Source organism: Haliotis asinina, chromosome 7 (genome assembly GCF_037392515.1).
Source record: "Haliotis asinina isolate JCU_RB_2024 chromosome 7, JCU_Hal_asi_v2, whole genome shotgun sequence".
NCBI lineage: Eukaryota > Metazoa > Mollusca > Gastropoda > Lepetellida > Haliotidae > Haliotis > Haliotis asinina.
The window spans coordinates 7,933,451-7,939,581 of NC_090286.1; the positions used below are offsets into that span (position 1 = coordinate 7,933,451).

The window sequence follows — 6,131 nt, forward strand, 5'->3', positions numbered from 1 at the left end:
AATATGCAATTATGCAACAGAACTGGTCGAATGTTAACCAGCAGATGAACACGATGGCACGCAGCTGTGACCTGTGTCTCTGAATATGCAATTATAGGTACCTAGCACTCCTAATCTAGGTCGCTGTTGCCAGGGATAATCTACATGGATAATCTCTCATAGTCTCCCTGCTGTGGCGAATAAACTCCACATTGGATCACATCTGGAGCGTGTTCAATGACTCACATGTCGCATTCTGTACCCTACGGCTCGAGTAATTACTGAACCATATATGTACCCAACTACGCCCTTTGCATAGCAAACATTGGTGGCGCGTTAACAACCCTCCCCGCCCCTTCCTCTCCCTCGTTCTAACCCTATCATAGACTAGCAGCAGGAACGTTCATGACAACCACGTGCCTGTTGCATCGCTACTTACTCGAACGACTTCGCATACATACAACTTGACATGCATATGCAAGCACGACGTATGCAAAATCCCCATTCGGCTTAAACATTTACACCGACAGCGTATCAGTTACAAACATGTAGGTCACATCTAAAATTCAGGTATAGCTTAAGATCTCAAGTTCTTTCCCACACAGGTCGTTGTCCTTTCGCACACTTCAGTAAATTCTCCCAACTAGCTTAAATCAGAGACCATACAATTCCCCCTCCTATCCCCATCCCCCAACCGGTGTGGAAGTTAGTGACTCAGCCGTTTGGATGCCCTGCCCTAAGCAGGAAATAACATCACACGAGTATATAACATTGAAGTGTGTGTCGTTACTGAATCCTGAAATATTCTCAAGGTCGTGTCACAGCAAATAAACCCGACATTTCACAACTAAAGTGTCTACACCCATTGACTCGCCATTATGCATCTCCCTTTCCTGATAGGTCAGAATGACCCTACAAACTTCTACATGGCGATAGACATTTTTTTTTTTTTTTGCTTTTAGTTTCTAAGAATAAATCGCCAGGGGAGAGGAATCAGATCTGAATATACATCCATCTCAACGTACATGAAACATAACAATGTATATTTACTACACAATAACGTTTTTCTTATTTATAAATAACTTACCACTTTCCCGAAACCTGACAAGTCGTTCTACCCACGTGTTGTGATGCCGGCAACGGTCGTGTATACGAGAGGCGGCGCGGAGTCGACGAACCTGTTCCGTTTTCAAAGCCAGCTATCACTATTTGGGGTCAGAATGCCGGTTACAGCATGCCTCCAATGGCCGTCAAAACACAGGTGTGTGTATAGATACGTCCAGTTTATCGTCAATGCAGTTTGAACCTGAAGTCCACAACCGACCGCGTCGGGTCGCGAAGTATGCCAGTGGATGACATGACTGGACTAAGTCAAGCGTTACGGGTAACCCGGAGATAGATAAACATATTGTCGTTTCTTGTGATACAATGCGTATCAATACACCCGGAACAGTGTTAGACTTTATACGACCTTGCTGTCATTTTTTAACATGTATTGAGGGCCACTGTTTCGTGTTCTTTTGTGCACGTGGTGCATTCACAGTTATACAAGCCAAACCTGTCCATGCAGGTCGCATTGTTAACCCTTGCACGGCTCACTTGTTCAAAGCCTATTGAAAACGCACGTCAAAGAAGGCACAAACAGACAGTAGAAACTTAGTGTTCGTGGCGTTTGTGCGGGACGTTTTTTCGATTGTCACAGGCTTCTACGGTAGTCCCGAGAGCTTCAAAGGTAAATTAATAAATTAATCAAATTTACGCTTGGATGATTTCGCAAGTCAAGATAGCCTTACTGTAGGGACCGTTTTGGTTTTCTTATTTTTTATTGGCGCATTTAATATTTTTATTATGATGATGCTTTTTTTAAAAAAATGCTTTTTATGTACTTTTGGGATTTAATGTTAGCCCATGACTGTGTGTGTTGGACATGTGTGTATGCGTGCGTGCCTGCGTGTGTGAAATGATTTTGTAAAGCGGTCAAACAACCTTACCTGAAATATTATTTTTGTAATTCGGGGTTTACAGGTACGTGGAACAAGTATTTACGATGAGATTACATACACTAATAAACATTCTGCATACGATTTTAATTAAGTATATAGAATTACCGCGTTGAAAGTTGTGTAGGGCAGGCCTGGTTTGTTGTTTTGGGCGGGTACAGGGGGTAAATGTGGTGATCAGAATGGGTTAGGACGTGGGGGTGACGATGTGTGTTTTGGGAGTCGGGTTGGTTTGTTGTTTTGGATAAGCAGAGGGGTGGTTCTGGTTTGTTGTCCTGGGTAGTCAGGGTTGTTGTGGGGGTGAGTGAGTGAGTTTAGTTTTACGCCGCTCTCAGCAATTTTCCAGCTTTATGGCTATATGGCTGCGGACCAGACAATTTAATCGAGCTGACAATCCAGTGATCAACAGCATACACATCGATCTGCACAACTGGGAATCGATGACATATGTCAACCAAGTCGGCGAGTCTTTCCATGCACCCGATCCCGTTAGTCGCCTCTTACGACAAGCGTAGTCGCATTTTATGGCAAGCATGGGTTGCTGAAGGCCTAGTCTACCCCGGACCTTCACGAGGTCTGTGGGGGTGAGAGGGCGCTGTGACGCGTGCGTGCGTGCGTGCGTGCGTGCGTGCGTGCGTGCGTGCGTGCGTGCGTGCGTGCGTGCGTGCGTGCGTGCGTGCGTGCGTGCGTGCGTGCGTGCGTGCGTGCGTGCGTGCGTGCGTGCGTGCGTGCGTGCGTGCGTGCGTGCGTGCGTGCGTGCGTGCGTGCGTGCGTGCGTGCGTGCGTGCGTGCGTGCGTGCGTGCGTGCGTGCGTGCGTGCGTGCGTGCGTGCGTGCGTGCGTGCGTGCGTGCGTGTATAAGCCATTAACACCAATACTCATAACACCCAGAGGTCACTCAGACCAAACGGACTAACCCGAGGCTATATCCTTCAGTAATCACCATACGTATAGGAGCCAGCATTGGCTATACAAAGGGTAGGGAGTTTTTCGGCTGAACAATATTAAGACCCCGGTTCCCACAATGTGTGAAGCCCATTTCTGGTGTCCTCCGCCGTCATGTTGCTGAAAGTTTGCGTGTCGAAAAGAAAGCGAAAAGAACACTAACGTATCATTGTATTTCTTATGTAACATATTGGGTTCAAACTGTTTTCCAGCAAGTCATGCTAGTTCATGCCAGATTCAGTTGGCCCGTGAATATCTGGGTTGAAATTTATAGTCAGCAACTCATACTTATAGTAAGAGGCTACTAACGAGTCGGGTGGTCGTTCTTGCCGACTTTGTTGTTTCATGCCATTCTATCCAAGATGCGTAGTTCGATGCTCATGATGTCAATCACTGGGTTGTCTACCCTAGATTCGACCACCGGCACATAGCTGGAATACTGCTGAGTACAGAGGTGAAAAACAAACAAATGAGCAACGCAACACTTGCACCATATTCAGAAACGAACACGAAACAACGGTCCACAATACATGTGAAAAAATGACAGCCAGGTCGTATAAAGTCTAACACTGTTCCGGGTGTATTGATATTTAACGGTTCGTGTCTAAAATGGCAGCAATATGTTTTGTTTTTTTCTTACCACAAAGAACACCTGGTACACCTGGTACCAAAATATATCAACAGACGTCAATTAAATGTCATGATTTAATTTAATAAAAGTAAAAGTCAAATAATGATAAACAATGAAGGCCATCTTTATTACGTTATGGCTGTTGATAACATCTATAAACAGCACGTGCATGTGTCCATACTTTCGGACACGGAAGTGAGCAAATTGTAAATTACTGCGAGTGGGGAAGAGTTAATCAAATATGTTTAGGTGGAGAGTTAAATGACACTTTGCCAAAATGTTCACATGTGGCTTAGATATTACACCAGATGGAGCTAATAAAATCACGGATCCATGGAAGCGCATCATTAAATATCAAGTTTGTTGTATATTTTGTACATCCTGGGGTTGTAGTTTAATTTAATATGCAATCAATAACCACGAACAGAAACATATGAGACCCCTATCTTTAATTTATTTTTATTTTTATTTTATTTATTTTTTTTGTGTATCAATTTTCAATGTTGTCATTGTGCTGCGCCAGTTTCACACTGTGAACAGACTGTAGTTTTTCGCTACACTCAGCAATAGTCCACCTATATGGCGGCGGTCTGTAAATAATCGAGTCTGGACCAGACAATCCAGTGACCCACAGCATGAGTATCGATGTGACAACCAAGTCAGCGAGCCTGACCACCCGATCCCATTAGTCGCCTCTTACGATAAGCAGGGTTTGCTGCAGGACCTAGATTTTCTAAGCTCTCTTAGCGCTAAGATAGTCCTAAGTTAATGCACAGGCAAACTGTAGCGCAAATGGGGTTGCGCAGTATAAAGTATATGACAAGTCTTATTATATGCGAGCGCTCACATGTAAAGAAGACTAGTCATTTTCTCTATGCTGCGCAGCCCATTTGCGCTACAGTTTGCCTGTGGTTAATGTTAATGTATGGCAGTTACGACTATTATAGCGCTAAGAGCTTCGAAAATCTAGGTCCTGAAGACCAGTTCTAACCCGGATCTCCTCGGGTTACGTTTTCAGTTTAAGAGGCTTCGCACATTGTGCCCATATTGATTTTAATACCTGCATGCATGTATCCAGAACATTATATATGTTAATTTCTATATGATGAGGAGGCGATACCTCTCATGTGACTTTATCATATGGTTGATGTTTAGATGAAAATATTTTCATTTAGCTATGGCAAAATTTGGAATTGCAACCACGACCACAAGATCCGGATATTCATAAGGGAGACAACTTAGTATCGCCATCGTTCAAGTAGGTGGTGGTGCTTGGGCGGGATGATGATGGGTTTGCTTGGATACAGGTGTCATTCATTCTTTAGACATTGCACACAACGTGACTTGGCTGAAGATGGTATTTCATCACGACTACATCATACAAATTGCAGTGATGACCAAACGAACGGGGTAGAAGCAGTGAATGCCCCTAGATGCTGCTGCAAGTTTGGATGAGGATGAGGATGTGGATGAGGCAGACAGTAAGAGTACTGTGTCCTAGAGGTAGTCCTGTTATAGGTTTTTTTTTCACAGTCGACATAGGCCCAAATTTAGATGACAAAACCAAATGGCTACTATACGTTATACTCCACGACAGACTTTCATATAAAATATTGCACAACTGATGTGTAAAACGATAATTCCATAATGAAGAGATTTGATCACGTGTCATGTTAGGTCTTGCAGCCGTTTATTATAAGTCGATGACAGTCTCTAATGTAAGTGAGATGACACGTGCTCTCAGACACAGGCCGGGATTAAATTGTTCCAGGGACTCCAGAGTGAGTTAATATTAGGACCTGCATGCAGTACATTCCTCTTATAGGAGGGCAGTCGGTACCAAATTGAGTCTGGAACCGTGCTTAGTATGACGCGCAATGCCAACGTTGTCGAGCTGCGACGATATGAAATCAATATGTCAGCGAGATAAACGCCGCAAACGACAAAGGTTGGTTGCTGTGGTCCTCAAAACCCCAAGGAAGTCTTTAGCTTGAACGTGCAACAGGCTTATCCGTTGCGAGGGTGGGCTAAGGGTAATATTGATCTACAATCGATCCTTCACGGTATGTCTGACGACACGACTGACACGTTCAAATATCAAATGTTGACACAGATATCCGCTGGGACATTGTTAGTGCTTGTCCAAAGGTGAAACGTGAAGAGAGAAACACTGGTGAAACATCACATGGTGTGTGATTCATTGTTGTTAACTTCATATTCAGAGACTCATTCGTGACTTTCAAAACGATTTAATTTCCAATTACGTCAAGTTACAGAAACGGGTAGGAAAGCCATGTCCTTCAACCCTTTTTTCAACCCATTCCCTGACCAAATCAGTTCCACGACCTATCCATTCCATGACCTACCTTTTCCTTGACCCACCCATTTCTCGACAAGCCTATTCCTCAACCCACCCATTCCCCTCGCCACTTATTCCTCAACCCACACATTCTCTGACCCACCCATTCCCCGATCTACCCACTAACTGACCCACCCATTCCCCGACCCATCCCTTCCCACATCTACCCATTTCCCAACCCATCCATTCACCGACCTACCCATTCCCCGACCCATCCA

The 6,131-nt window shown here is 44.4% G+C and overlaps 1 protein-coding gene across 2 annotated transcripts in view; it reads right to left on the reverse strand.

Moving 5' to 3' along the window:
* The window catches only part of LOC137291831 (very long chain fatty acid elongase 4-like), a 139,706-nt gene that overhangs the window by 14,879 nt on the left and 118,696 nt on the right, over nt 1-6,131 (reverse strand). Inside the window, exon 1 of one of the 2 annotated variants that reach the window (XM_067823370.1) lies at nt 1,067-1,415. The exons of the other annotated variant lie outside the window; for it this stretch is intronic. The gene's annotated coding sequence lies outside the window, so the exon portion shown is untranslated. Of the gene's footprint in view, nt 1-1,066; nt 1,416-6,131 lie in introns of those variants that run through there. 2 annotated transcript variants of the gene reach the window in all.